Source organism: Miscanthus floridulus, chromosome 13, assembly GCF_019320115.1.
Source record: "Miscanthus floridulus cultivar M001 chromosome 13, ASM1932011v1, whole genome shotgun sequence".
In the NCBI taxonomy this organism is placed as follows: Eukaryota; Viridiplantae; Streptophyta; class Magnoliopsida; order Poales; family Poaceae; genus Miscanthus; species Miscanthus floridulus.
The window spans coordinates 58,043,924-58,059,784 of record NC_089592.1 but is presented as its reverse complement, the minus strand read 5'-3'; the positions used below and the strand labels follow the sequence as shown (position 1 = coordinate 58,059,784).

Sequence of the window (15,861 nt, the reverse complement as noted above, 5' to 3'; positions counted from 1 at the left end):
ATTTATGTATTGTTGATGGCCCCAATGATTCCAAGCTTTCAATCTAGATCCTTGAAGACTATGGTACTTATAATTGGACATTGAAGCATACAGTCACCATGCGGATCCTATTTGGAAGGATTAATATTAGATTTGGTTACCTAGATTTTGATGATGAGGACATAGTGATCAAAGTTCACCTAGAATGGAATTTGATTTTCTTTGCTAGGGAGGATGGAACAATCATCGCATATAACATGGACCACAAAAAAGTTCATGTCATCCCTGTCCGTGTCTTTCGGTATGGTAGATGTACCATTAAAAAAGAGTTCATCTGCAGACCATACTATCTTCCTTATGTTCCCTTATTCTTGGATTCATTAGTAGAGTAGTAAATAAAGCTATATTTGATGTATATCTCTGTCATGCATTTTAAATGGACCAATGTTGTTTGCTTGCCTATGGACATGTTAATTTCCTAAACGATGGATGTTGTTATTATTTCAGCTAAACTAGTGTTTCATCTTTGTTTTGTTTGTAAATTATTTATTTGGTGCGCACATGTGTTACGGTGGTGTTATATCTCTTGTTGCCATTTCATCCATTAATCAGTTGTAGTACAATACTTATATTGATTTCTAATGTCATGGGTACATGGGGTATGCTGATGAGGGCACTCTAAAGTACAAAAAAATGAAACTTCAAAAGCACTACAATGCACCCACCAAATTGTACTACTAGGCTATGCTACTATTAAGTTAGCCAAACTTAAAATCGTAAACGACACAGTAACAAGCATCACAGAAAGACGAGGAAACTACAGAGGATACTGTCAGATGTGTTCAAATGTACATAGGTCGGACTTTCTTATGTGTGCAATAACATTTCAACACCAATGGCTCCTCTGCTTTGCATTAGACTAAGGCAAGACTTGCGGTACTTTCTTACGTGTGCAATAACATTTCAACACCAATGGCTCCTCTGCTCTGCATTACACTGAGGCGAGACTTGCTCCTCACTACAAGGTTCTTGCAAGTTCAACAAAGATTGACAAAGACACCAAGGCAATAAAAAAACAAACAGAAACCAAATTACTTGAGCTACACCACGCTCAACAGATTGTAAGTGCGAGACTTGCTCCTGGTGCTCAAATTGTAATGGTTGTGACATGTACCTTCTTCATATTTGTTTTCTTCAGGGAGCCACATATGTATTCAAATTTACTGTGCACGCAAGAAAGTCCTAGCACCGTAAATCTGACTGGGCCGGACACATCTCACATTATACATGGAAACCTGTTTTGTATGAGTACTTTTGTTGAATCCCTCAAGGAAACAAATAAAATAGAAACAAAACAACAGAAAAGCAAAAGAAAAAACAATATTCTAGACTTGTTCAGATGAACTCCTTGCTGCATGGTTCTTTCAAGTTCAACAAATTTTATCAAAGACATGAGTTGCCTCCAACAGAGATCAAAGGCACTTATGAATGTTTAGCATATTATAGATCAGATAAAAAACAACTAGAAAGAAGTCTGTAGCAAAAAGCAACCAGCAGGGGCTACAAACCAGCTACAAAATGACCAAAGGATCTAAGCTACACCATGCTCAACAGAGTTTAACCCACCTAAGGCCTTGTTTGGATGAGCATGTATTCATCTCGATCCACATGTGTTGAAGTGGATTGGAGTGGAATTAAACTAAATTCCATTCCAATCCACTCCAACATATGTGTATTGATGTGGATACACATGCATCCAAACAAGGCCTGTTACAAAGTTCAACAAAAGTTAACACCAACATGCAAATAAGAGTTCACATATTTTGCAATTGCGTCCCGCAGATCAAACTTATTCATGACTACTAATACTACTGATATGTCCCATAGATCAATGGTCAAGGTTGGCATGCAGGATCAGATCATTGATGTCATCATCCGTCGAACACGGCGGAAAACTCCAAGGTTCACCGCTGTGCCAATTCGAAGCTGGGTAGCAACAAACATTGTGGCAGCCCCCTAATGAATAGCTTTGGTCACCACAGCTCGAATTCAGGCGGGCAAGGCTCGGAGGTGCTCCTCTGTGGCCAACAGATTATCCACTCTTCCAATAGGGAAGGCCACGTTATAGGTGGCTAGCACGGACATCTATAGGGTGCCGACCTATGTGCTTAGTACCACAACAAGGTTCATCATGTGTTGGGCCTACTGCTGGGTGTTTGCCAAGTCAGCTCGCGCCTAGGAGGCTAGATTCTTGGAAGCTTAAAATGCATCACGCGCAGCGTCCAGCTCACTGCGCAGCATCTCGGTGTTTAGCCTGGTCGATGACAAATCCGCTTGGACCTTATGGTAATATTTCAATAATTGATGGTACTCTACATCATCTGAGGATTCACGCTCTTCTGATGATTCACCCACTTTAGAACCATAGGGTTGTGCAGGGACAGACGGGCTTGGTAGCGGCAAGTGGTGATGGGACAACTCTCCAGCACCACCGGGGGAAAGCCCATGACCTAGGATGGCACTGCCATGGAGGAAGCGCTACACAATGCAAGCCAACTTCAAGCCCATATAGGATAAGGGGCAGAGCGATCTGATTGAGAAGGTAAATGACTTTTATCGAACTGACCGGTGTAGCATGGCACGGAATCGTGGGTGGCTACCTCCATCAAGGGATGCCTCGTGGGGCCACTTTCCGAGCACGACCGCGGACAAAGAACCGGGCACTGGGGCAAACAAGGCTTAGGATGCCATCATGCCCATGAACACCTATTGAGATAGTAGGCAAATTCTAAATACTAGTTAAATTAAACATCATGAACACAATACTAGTGTGAGCATTGCTCGCATACTCCGGTTAAATGAAGATAAATAACATGAAGAGAAGTGATGATCCACCTCGAAAGGGGGAACTGGTGGGTTAGAGAGCAGGCCGATGAGAGATCCATCTATCGATGGAGGATTGCCAATGTTGAAGGCCTCCGGGGACTCCATATCGACAAATGACCTCATCCGCTCTGCCATGGTCCTAGCAGGAGGCATCGGTGGCATAGTAGGGTGGAAGGAAAAAGCTTTGGGATGGAATTAGGAGCTCTAGAGAGAGAAGGCAGCAGATATAACCTTCCCTCTTGCCCATTGTCTCTGCTATTATAGTTTGGGGGCCATCGATCACCCCATGACCGAGACATTTGCGTGGGTGGGAGGCGACGGGCTGAGATGCGACGTCCCCTACTATAATAGGCTGCCAATGCCACCCATGCGTGTGCACCTACGTGGGAATGCAGGAGCATGTCATCTAGGTAGTCAAGATTTCAGACAGCCAGACCTTGTGTGATCCTATAAAGTATAAAGTTTCTAAATAAAAATAATCCTTGATGCATGGTTCTTGCAAGTTCAACAAATCTTATCAAATACATGAAAATAAGATGAGTTGGGTTCAACATAGATCAAAGCCACCCATGACTACAACTACTACTGATATAAATGTTGTGTTCGAGTGCACTCCATAGGCAATAGTTTTACTCATAGCTCTATACTGTATAGTGTCCGACGAGATCAAATGTGTCGTATTCATACTTTCTTGCAAGCGCAGTAAAATATGAGAGTGAAGTGAATGTGTTAGGAAAGCTAGACACAAGAAGTGATTCGAGAAAAGGAGCTTTTGACACGCTTGAGACTTGAATGCCTAGTGCGGTTGTGATAGGTCTTTTTTGTACTTATTTGATTCCAATCCAAGTAGTCATAGCAGTCGAGGGGTAGACTGAAGGCGTGTCTAGCTCAGTTAAATTTACAATGCTCGGACCATCATAGGGACTCTAGGGAAAGGCAAGATAAAGATTTTTTTTCCAACCGGTGTGCTTTGCCTCAGGTGCTATCGCACTCCCTCGGGAACCTCAACCAGTCGTACCATAGAAGGTGTGTTTGACTGGAGATGCAGGAGTATTGACGTTCCCAAGCGTACACTGATGAAAACAGAGCATGTCTCCTCCATTTACACTGATGAGACGGCATCAGTCTCGGCACTGGTTTTTACTACATGTTAGCTCCTCCACTAATGCCCCAATAGTGTGTGCCCTCCTTGCGTTTGTGACAACACTAGAAACACATAAAAAGAAAGCCCCCCCCCACCACCAAAACCACAAGAGGAGAACAAGAACAGAGACATACCAGCAAGGATTCTTCAAGACTATTAAGTTCCCTAGTTGGCACGGCGGGGCTGCAAGAAGACATGGTAGGACTGAGCCAGAGTGACCTAGAGTGCATGAAGATTCTTCTTCCGGGATTGTATGCTGAAACATTGGTAAGTGCCCATTTTCTATGTGCTGAATCTGATCTACTGGGGTTTGCCTTTGGGAATAAACTTGTCCCTCTATCTAGCTATGTTGATCATTGTGCACGCAAAAACTGCCAGCTTTAATGGCCCAAGCTATCAGAGGTCATCGAAAACTCGAGCCTTGTCTAGACGATGAGTAGAGCCTGGCTTAGTGGAAGGTGTAGGTGTTCCTTGATGGTGGTCACTTGTACGTCCACCGGGGATGGAAGCACTTCGCCTGTGCCCTCGACCTCCAAGACGGGTTCTCTCTTGTATTGCGATATGACGGCCAGTCATAGATTAATGTCAAGGTCTTCGACCTTACCACCTATTGCAAGCAGTACCTGCATGACTTCAAGGCTAGTGGTAGTTAGCTCTCCCTGCCCATCACGGAGCCAAGGAGTTTTGCAATGATCCTAAAGAAGTACCACCTCAAAGCAAAGTATTTGGTGAGCACTCACGCAAGACGTAGAACGTACTGATGATGTCGCAAGTTACCATTGTCCTCTTTGTCATCAATCTTTTTTTGTGCGAGGCAAAGAACATGCCAGTGGACTTTGAGTGAGTGCATGACTACAAGCATCAGTGCATGGTTGAGCTATAGATGACTGGGCAGTCTTTGTTTGTGGGCTTGGAGAGAACCTACACAAACAAAGTCTTGCGAGTGTCATTCAAGTACGGGTGGGGTGCCTTCTGCATTGACAACAACCTCAACATCGGCAACACCTACTTCTTCAGCGTGATCTGCGAGGCCACCTACAGCAATGACGATGATGAGGAATGGGAGGAGGAGTTGGAGGATGATGAAGCTAAGCTCAAGGTGGAGGTGTGCAAGACAAATGGCGGATGGAGGCAGGTGAACTCGGTGCAAGAGTTGACATGATCTATATTTTGTTGTTTCATCAATACTATTATCTGGCCTGTCAAGATTTCTAAGTATTGGACTGTCTTAGGCCCTGTTTGGATGAACTATGACTAGTTAGCCATGGCTAAAAATTAGCCAATCCATTGTTTTTAGTCCATACTTGTTTGTATCATGAACTAATTGTTGGGTTCTATGGACTAATTGGATGGCCCCTAATAGTTGCCATCACTGTATTTCGTTGTTCATCGACTCATCGTGATCTAGATTGTCTATATTTCCTAGGGTCAGACTGTATTAGGCACCAGAAAATTTCAACATCTATACGCGCTCGTCCTCCAATCAGAAAGGGTGAACACCCTTAGTATACTATATATCAAAAAAGAGAAACAGAAAGAGAACTGCATGCAAAAGCAACCAATAGGGGCTAGATAGAGTTTAACCCACCTAATACAAAGTTCAACAAAAGTTAACGTAGATATAGCAATTGCGTGGGTTAAACTCTGTTGAGCGTGGTGTAGATTAGGTCCTTTGGTCATTTGGTAGCCGTTTTCTAGCCCTTGTTGGTTGGTTTTGCCTGCTAGTCTCTTTTTGGTTCTCTTTCTGATCTGTAGTATGGTAAATTTGCCTAACGAAATTCATCTAATCAAGTCTCCCGTCGATCTAATGCCTAACGAAGGAGCCACATAGCTATTCAAAGTTTACTTCACACATAAGAAAGTCCAAGCATTGTAAATCTGACTAGGCCAGACACGTCTCACGTTATACAAGGAAATATATTTCATACTAGTACTTTTGTTGAATCCCTAAGGCCTTGTTTGGATATGCAGGCTCGCAGTAGCTAGCTAGAGATGGCCACATTACATGGATTCATACTTGCAGCCACAGATGGCGCAACTCCTGTTTGTAGCACAGTTGATCAGGCAAAAGTTCTACTAATAGCTATACAAGAGTTACATGTCTAGCCCGTTCAAATTTACGCTACTCAGACTATCAGGCGAGTATATGGTTTACAAGAAATAGGTAAACGTCATTTCATCTAATATACTAGAGGGACGTGGTCAGGGAAAAGTTGTGGTCGATAGATGTAGAGTACATATCCCTGGTATGGTAACTAGTTGCCATCTGTAAGCATGATTTCAGTTAGAATAAATGTCAATCGAGATCCTCAAACCAGCATGGAACAGAATAATAAGTTCATACAAATAGTATGGTTTGATGAAGCACATTACTTAATCCATATCCTCAAACCAGCATGGAACACGGTTGGGAAAATGCAAACGGGTGAGGGAAGGGGGAGCCGGAAGGTAGGCAATTGATGCAATGCACGCTATTGGATGAGGGAAGTGGGGACGCTCCTTTCATACAAACCTTGCACGATTGACGAGAGTGAAGCGAATGCGGCAAGAAAGTTGGACATAAGAAGTGAATCACGAAAAAGAACTTTTGACCACCATGACACGCTTGACACTTGAATGCGTGGTGCGGTTGTGATAGGTCTTTTCTATACTTATTTCACTACAATCCAAGTAGTCACAACAGTCGAGGAGCAGACTGATTGCTATGACACTTTATACTATCCTACGAGATCAAATACACAGCAGGCGGACTTTCTTGCGTTTGTAGTAAAAGTCAATAGCTATGGCTCATCTGTTCTGCATTAGATCAAGGCGAGACTTGTTTAGATGAACTTCTCGTTGCATGGTTCTTTAAAGTTCAACAAATTTTATCAAAGAAAATTTCAACATCAATACACCCACGTCCTCTGATTAGAAAGCATGAACACTGTTAGTATATTTATAGATTAGAAAAAGAATTTGAAAGAAATCTGTAGGCAAAAGCAACCAACTGGGGCTAGAAACAAGTTACCAAATAACCAAAGGAATTGAGCTACACCACACTCAATAGAGTTTAACAGACCTAATACAAAGTTCAACAAAAGTTAACACACACATTCATGCAAATAATTAAGACTTCACATACGATCGTCCCATAGACCAAACCTAGTCATGACTTGTACTACTAATACATCCCACAGATCTATGGTCGATGCAGTCATGTAGGATCTCGTCCATGTTCACCTTCGCTAAGATGGTGTTGGTGGCAGGCTCGACACGCTTGAATAGATCATCAATATAATCTTCATCTTCCGATGCCAGTGGAAAAGCCTGATGTACCACCCAGACTTTCACCACTATGCCAAACTCAAGCTGGGTAATGACCAGCACCGTGGTAGCCCCTTGACGGATGGCTTAAGACGCCAGGGCTAGAATGCGGGCCAGCAAGGCTCGGAGGCGCTCCTATGGTGCAGTGACTAGATCGTCCACTGTCTGCACTGGGAAGGCGGCGTCATAGGCGGTAGTAGCATCAACAAGCAGGTTCTGGACCTCCACCTCAGTGGCTGCCTTCTCATCTCGTGCCTATGCAACTTCTTATTGGGCAACACCAAGTGCGGCGTGCGTGGCCTTCAGCTCATCATGCAGCTTGTTGGCATCCAGACTGGCCCCTGAGTACAAGTCTATGACCTTGAGGTAAGCCTCCTTTAACTTAAAGTATTCTTGATGATGCATCACTAGAAGACTGATGATGCATCACTAGAAGACTATTTGGGGTCAGACGGGACTTCATGGTCTAACGATGCATCACCAGAAGACTATCCGAGGTCAGACGGGATCGGTGATGGTGTGTGGTGATGAGACGTCTCCCTGCACAATGCAAGCCAAGTTCAAGCCCGCAGGATAAAGGGGAGAGCGATCTAATTGAGAAGGCAAACTACTCACCATACTATCCGGAGCAGCATGGGACGAAATCATCGCCGGTGGCTGCCCCCACCAGGGGATGGTTCGTAGGGCCGCTTTCCGAGCATGACCGTGGATGAAGAACCTAGCTCTAGAGCCAACGATCCTTGGGATGCCATCACGCCCATGTCCACCTATTGAGAAAGTAGGCAATTTCCAAATACTAGTTAAATTAAGCAGCATGAACACAAATACTAGCGTGAGCATTGCTTGTAGACTCTAGTGAATTTAATGAAGAGAAACAATATGAATAGTGGTACACGAAAAAATCACCTCATCAGGAAGAACTAGCGGTGGGTGTGTGACCATGCCGACGAGAGGTTTGTCTATCGGTGGAGGATGGCCGGCGCTAAAGGCCACTGGGGACTCCCCCCTGCCACGATCCATCGTGTACTCTCCCATAACCTTCATCACACATTGGTCTAGGTCATCCTCACAAATGGTGACCCTCAACTCGATTGTAGGGTCTGTTGGGCCTCAGAACTCCCACTAGCACTACAAGATTTTCGGTCTACTGCAACGCCAAAAAAGTGTAGCAAAAGACCCAAAAATGGTAGCCATAGTAATTTTGCTACCAATTTTTTTTGGTTAAATGTCGTTGCACTTGTAAGGGTAGCAATAGCATAATGCAATGGGTTACATTTTAGTTGCGACACACAGCCCCTCTATTGCAACACTTTTGACGCTTTTGCAACACCTGGTGAGTGTTGTAACAAAAGAAATTGCAACCACTATGGGTGCGGTAATAGTATCAATTGCAACGAACTAGGCGTTGCTAGCGATACGTATTGCGACACGCTGATCGTGTAGCAACACAATGCAAGCGCAACGCAACACAGGTGTTGCAATCGTGGTTGTTGCTACGCAGAGAAAGCATTGCAATAGAGGTTCTCTATTGCCACGTCGCCTAAATGGTTGCTATAGGTGGCTTAGGTTATTGCAACATCTCTTCAGGTTGGTTGCTACAGAGAGGTCGTATATTGCCACGTTTCTGAATGGTTGCTATAGATGGCATAGGCTATTGCCACGTTACTTAGGTTGGTTGCTACAGACAGGTCATCTATTGCCACGTTACTAACTATCTGGTTGCTATAGGTAGATTCCTCTATTGCCACCGTTATCTTTTTGTAGTTGCAAGAGATAGTTTCTCTATTGCCACGATTATCATACCTATTGCCATGACTAAATGTGGTTGTTATATGTGCCATCATATATTGCAACGCCAGATTAATATATTAATAATTCATGTTGGGACACTTTGTTTGGTAGCTTAAATTAATAATCGCAAAACGACAAATACATAATGAAGGAAGCATCAACATCCATTAAAACGAAATATAATTTGTTCATACAAAATCTTTAACAAAACACACCGAGTGTCAAACTAAATGAGAACACAAGTAGATAGCTTAACACATAATAATGTGTTAAGCACAGACAACTGTTTGAACTCATTCGAATCAAAAGACTAATGTCTACTGTAGCAGCGAAGGTTCCCTTGATATGTATGTTGGCCATCGTCCCACCATTCGCATGCTCCTTCTCAAACTCAAGATTCCTCCTGAAAAAATCATTGACATGCATTAGTTAAACTGAGACTAGTGGTGGCAAAGCTAATTGAACACTGAAGCAAAACATGAGCTGCAGTACTAGAGTTCTGTGAGCTGCAGTACTATCAACCATGAACTTTGAAGCGTAAAGCAAATATAAACATACATGCAGCTGCCTCCCAAGACATTTTATGAGCACAAACACATCCATATATATTTCTAATCAGCAAGAGGAAACTAAGCCTGGACCATATTTAGGAGCAGAACAAAAGAATAGCTATGTACTTTTCCAAAAGGACTATATGTTCCTTTTTAATGCAAAGAGAGATAAAAGGTTTCACATAGTACCTGTGTATTCTTTTTGGACAATGCAGATCTTTTCCTAGCCGCAGTTTCGTTCAGTTGCTTTGCTGTAGTATAAACAGCACCCGAATTCGCTGCCAAATTACTTCTAGTCATGCGCCCTCTAGTGAGACGTTCTTCAGCTGTGGAAGAAGGGGGTTGTTGTTCTGGCTGGCTAGTTTCTTGGGTAACCTGAAAATAAATGGTTGGTGGTAAAAATTACACCCCTTGACAAGAATATGACATGCATGTTACAATTAAACATTCTTCAATTATCATCAAACTACCTGCTGACTATGCATCATGTGTTCTCCCATTGTAGTTGTTACATTTTGTGTCCCCTCAATTGTTGCAGCAGCAGCAACATTTTCAGTTGGCTCCACAATTGTGCTAGCCTGCATTTCGAATTGGGTTCAAGATCATGATTTTCAGTTCAATAAACTATGAGAACATAGATGTTGTTAATATTACCTTTTGTACTGAAGCTTGCTGTTGGGCTGCTTGCAACATTAACATAGCTTGCCTAAGTGCTTCTCTATCAGCCTCCCTTTCCTTGTTCATCTGTTCAAGCTGACGCCTATGTTCTTGCCTCTCGGCTTCCCTTTCAACTTCTTGAGCTTCTAGTCTATCTTGCAGCCATCCAAACGATTCAATGAGGGCTTCCTCCTGTTGCAGTTTGCGCTGGTAGTCCTCCGATAGTAGCTCCTTTCTAGTTGGGTACCTTGCAAGGTAACCATTAGCATGCATCTTGTTTGATTTGATTTTTCTCTGGACTCGTCCACAGCCCACCCCGTCCGTCCCTGCCTGACTCGCTTCTTCAGGGGAGTCACGATCCTCAGGGTGGAGGCATGGCATGTAATTGAAAATTGGAAGTGTATATTCGCTGATTCAGGGGGCGCTGCGAACGAGGGTGGAGTCGCGATCCTCAGGGGGCGCTGCGCATGGGGGTGAGGGCGACCGCCGCCACTGCTCGGCATCTGGACTCCTCCAACCTCCGCTCCACTGCCCTTCGGACCTCCATAGAGGTGCAACCCGTGGATCACAGAATCAGTTTTGAAGGTATGAGAATCAAAAGCTCCCAGCCTCCGATGTCTAATTTGTATTACCCTATAGCTCGCTAATTGTGCTGTAATGTGATTAATTTAGGTAGAGTATAGCTAATTTCTGCCCTGATTTCCACGTCGATCGATCAATCAGACAAGCCGTCCTCACGGCGAAAGGTACGAGATCACTATGGGCTGCACATATATAGTTCAATTATGTATGTAAATACGCTGGCTAAATTGGTGATCATCGTTCATCTTCATCACGCAGATGTCAGGCGATGATAGGAGTTGGATGCGCTTGCCTCGTTCTTCAACCGAGTGGTAGAACAAATTCATGCAGTTTTTGGACAGGACATATAGTGGCACTTCGAGGGGTGGAACTGCAGCATGTCCGTGCCGTAAATGTCTATGCATGTCACACAGAACACGGGCTGTGCTTCAGATTCATGTCCTTTCAACAGGGTTTGCTGAAAGTTTTATAATGGAAGGGGAAGGTTCAGCTGATGTGGTTTTTCACAATGAAGATGCAGGACCTAGTGATGTACAAGTACACAATGACGACCCAGCAGCAGCAGATGTACAAGTACAGAACGATGATGAAGGTGCACCACATGATTCTGGAGTAGACAATGAAGAAGGCAGCGCACTGAGTGAAGATGATGAGGCCAGTAATTTGATTAAATCCCTAATCAGAGGTGAAATACGAGGAGAGATCGGTGATGAAGACGAGCCGAACGAGCAAGCCAAGGTCTTCTTCAAGTTACTACAGGAGGCAAAAAAGAAATTATATCTAGGTTGCGAAGATGGTACAAAGATATCTTTTATTGTGGAACTTTTCCAGGTTAAGTGCATGTATGGGATAAGTAACAAAGCATTGGAGGGGGTACTCTTTCTGATCTCAAAGTTTCTCCCTAAAGGTCATTGTGTCCCAAACACAATGGAGAAAGTGCAAAGGGTGGTTCGCGATCTAGGCTTGGACTATATCAAGATAGATGCATGTGAGAATCATTGTGTGTTATTTTGGAAGGAATATGACAAGCTGGATATATGCCCCAAATGTAAAGCATCTAGGTGGAAAACAGATGACCGTGGTGATGGCCATGTGAACGATGGTCATGATAAGAAACGTCGTCGTGTCCCAATCAAAATCCTTCGGTACTTCCCTCTCACACCTCGGCTACGCAGATTGTACATGTCAGAGAGCACGTCATCAGAAATGCGTTGGCATGAGGAAGGAAGAATAGATGATGGCAAACTACGTCATCTTGCTGACTCCAGGGCATGGAAGCACGTGGACAATATGTTTCCATGATTTAAAGAAGCTCGTAACGTTCGACTGGGTCTTGCTTCTGATGGCTTCAACCCATTTGGTATGCAAAATGTTATTTACAGTTGTTGGCCTGTTATCCTAATACCTTACAATTTGCCTCCTTGGTTGTATGAGAAACAATCTTATTGGATCATGTCGATGTTGATACCTGGCAAGAAAACTCCTGGAATGAATATTGATGTTTACTTGAGGCCCCTCATTGATGAGTTGAAGGCGCTATGGAATACTGGTGTTAATTGTAGGGATGTAAAGGCAAAGGAAAACTTTACACTCCGTGCTATGCTACTTTGGACAATCAATGACTTCCCTGCATATGCGATGCTTTCTGGTTGGAGCACAAAAGGAAAATTTGCATGTCCTTACTGTCACAAGGATACAGATTATTTGTGGTTGAAACATGGGAAGAAGTTCTGCTACATGGGACATCGTCGGTTTTTGCCCTTAGACCATCCATGGCGCATGAACAAGATGAGCTTCAACAATGAAGAGGAAACCAGGGAGGCTCCAGTTCCACTATCTGGTCAAGATGTATTAGACCAATATGCAACTTTTCATCCAACGGGATTTGGAAAGGACATATCAAAAAAGAGGAAGCGTGATGAAGACGCAAGATGGCACAATTGGAGGAAGAAGAGTATTTTTTTTGAGCTCCCCTACTGGTCTTCTTTGCTCATAAGGCATAATTTGGACGTGATGCATATTGAGAAAAACATATGCGAGAGCATATTAGGGACTTTGCTTGAAATTGAAGGGAAATGTAAGGACAGCGAGAATGCCCGCCTTGACATGGAACATCTTGGGATCAGGCAAGATCAGCATCATGTGATTGATGATGACACGTACACCTTGCCAGCAGCGTTGTACTCTCTAGACAAGGATGACAAGAGGATTTTATGCCAATTTCTTCAAGGAGTGAAGATGCCTGATGGGTTCTGCTCCAATTTAAAGAGATGTGTTGACGATAAAACATGTAAGGTGTCTGGACTCAAAACTCATGACTACCATATTATTCTACAAAAACTATTGCCCTTAGTCATTAGAAGGATTTTGCCAGAAGATGTTGCTAGGCCATTGATTGAGCTCAGTAGGTTCTTCAGTGCACTTTGTTCAAATGAGTTGGTGCCAGCAGATCTTGACAAACTAGACAGTTCAATTAAAGAGACTCTTTGTCAGCTTGAGATGGTTTTCCCGCCTGCATTTTTTGACATAATGATTCATTTGCCGGTCCATCTAGTTGAAGAGGCTAAACTAGGAGGGCCCGTGTGTTACAGATGGATGTATCCAGTAGAGAGGTATCTACGTACTGCTAAAGGATATGTCAGGAACAAGGCACAACCAGAAGGATCAATAGCCGAGGCATACATAGCTGAGGAGTGTCTTACATTTTGCTCTCGATTCTTCGACGTCGACACCAAGCTGAGTCGAGCTGATCGTCATGAAAATACAGTTGTGAATGAGCCTCCAAGTGGTCTAAGCATATTTAGTGAAATTGATTACAAGAGGAGAGGAAATAAGCTTAAGAATTTGGAGAAAGTTGAACTTCAAAAGATGAGGCACTACATAATTACTAATTGTGATGAAGCCAGGAAATGGGTAGAGTAAGTCACAATTTTTACCACTAAATTTATCTTTTATCTGCTTGTTTGTGGCATCAACTAATAATTTGGTGCACTCTGATGTAGGGAGCATAAGACACAACTAACAAGGGATAGTTCAATTAACATTAAAAAACGACACAAGGAGCATTTTGTAAGATGGTTTGAAATCGAGGTATGTAGTATTATTTTATATTTTTAAATTCAACTTTATGGTCAGACCGATGTAGTAATTAACCGGTAGATGTCTAACTTGATTTTTAAATTGCAGATAGCAAAACTATATGAGAAAGGGGAAGCAAGTAAACTGATGCATGCCCTTTCTCAAGGACCTGACCCTCGAGCTCGTGTGTTGAATAGAGTGCACATCAATAATTGGCTATTTCGGACAGCTGCCATAGAGAAAAGTCTCGTGACACAAAATTCTGGTGTCCTTGTGAAGGGTGACGATAGTACAGGCAACATGACCTGGTATGGAGTCATTAGAAATATAATCTCACTGGAATTCCCACAAGAAAAAGAAGTTATATTATTTCAGTGTGATTGGTATGATGTGCCGGCTACCAGTACCAGCACAAGCAGAGGGTACACTAGGGATAAATTTGGTATTATCGACATTGCTACTTCCATGTTCAGATATTCAGATGAACCTTACATTCTTGCTTCAAACGCTGAACCGGTGTTTTATGTCCCTATCGTGAACAAGCCGAGATGGTCTACTGTTGTTTTGGTGAGACCAAGAAATTTGTTTTCCATGCCAGACACAGGAAATGACGCCAATGCACTTGATGTGGGAATCCAAGAAATGAATGAATCAGGCCAAGGTCAGGAATTCTTAAACTGGTCAAGACAAGATAGGGCAAGCACAACTGGTTCTGCCGCCATTATTAATCAAGTGCGTAGCGAAGCAATTCCCGAACCTGTTGATGACTATATTGGTGATGATGATTCTGACGACGATGACACCTACATTGATGATGGGGTTATTGCACCAGTCATGGAAGAAAATATAGAAGATGATTTCTTTGCTTGAAGACAAATTTTTTTGTTGCACTGTTTGGTGGGAAGGGTCACTTGTCCTTCATATGCATATCTCGCACTTTATTATTTTTTTCTTTTGAACTGATGACATGGTTAAGTTTGAACCGTTGCATGGAACCTTAATGTTCGTTATGCTAATGAATACCTCTTGAGATAAATATTTTAAGTATTTGAAATAAAGAGGTAAGTGGAAAGTTTTGAAATAAAAATCACGATTGCCCAAGAGTAATCACCGGTCGGCAAATGTTTGGACAAGGAAAGGTTCATTAGCGTGGTCACCATGTGACCGATGGTGCACGGTCAGGCATTTACTATCGCTAACAAAGTGACCAACCACCCTGGTACAATTTCAAGTACTAATTAACATCCACGCATACTTAACATCAAGTACTTAACAGCAACTACTACTTAACAGAAAGTTTCAGACACCAGGCATAAGGACGGAGATGCCGAGATGGGGCCAGGGTTGGGGCGTTTTATAACTCATAAGGTCTTCAATCATATCAAATAAATTAAAACCTGAGTTACAACGAACACACCTACATATAGCGCAGTGGTGGAGAAGGTTTTATCTGAACCAGAGCTCCATGGTTCGAATCTTGTGGGGAGCACTTTTTAATTTTAATATATGCGTCCCCAATTCTTTTCTTTCCATACTTTTTTTTAAGTTTTAAATTCGTTGCAATTATCAAAGTATATTGCAACCAAAAATAAACGTTGCACTTGAACACAATTTTCGCTTCGACCCCATAGATTTCGTTGCAATAAAATTTAGCACTTGCAACAATATCAAAGTATATTGCAACTGCCAAAAAAGGTTGCAATTGACCCCCACTTTTGCTTCGCCTCCAAGAGTTCTCGTTGCATTAAGTATCTAGCATTTGCAACGCTTGTCAAATTTTATGCAACACAAAAAAAACCGTAGCAATAGTCAAAACCAAATGCAACTAACGTAAATGTAGTTGCAGTACTACCACACAATTGCAACCAAAATCAAGTCTACTGCAAC

At 42.8% G+C, this 15,861-nt stretch overlaps 2 long non-coding RNA genes across 2 annotated transcripts; one reads left to right on the top strand and one right to left on the bottom strand.

Annotated features, from left to right (window-relative positions):
• Window positions 1-10,018: 10,018 nt before the first annotated feature.
• LOC136500316 (uncharacterized) lies at window positions 10,019-10,470 on the bottom strand. Its single transcript, XR_010770005.1, has 3 exons — window positions 10,312-10,470; window positions 10,128-10,235; window positions 10,019-10,032 (listed from the first exon to the last, which is right to left on the bottom strand). It is a non-coding gene; the product is annotated as an uncharacterized lncRNA (long non-coding RNA).
• A 2,993-nt stretch (window positions 10,471-13,463) lies between these two features.
• LOC136500361 (uncharacterized) lies at window positions 13,464-14,211 on the top strand. Its single transcript, XR_010770014.1, has 3 exons — window positions 13,464-13,814; window positions 13,899-13,986; window positions 14,083-14,211. It is a non-coding gene; the product is annotated as an uncharacterized lncRNA (long non-coding RNA).
• Window positions 14,212-15,861: the final 1,650 nt, after the last annotated feature.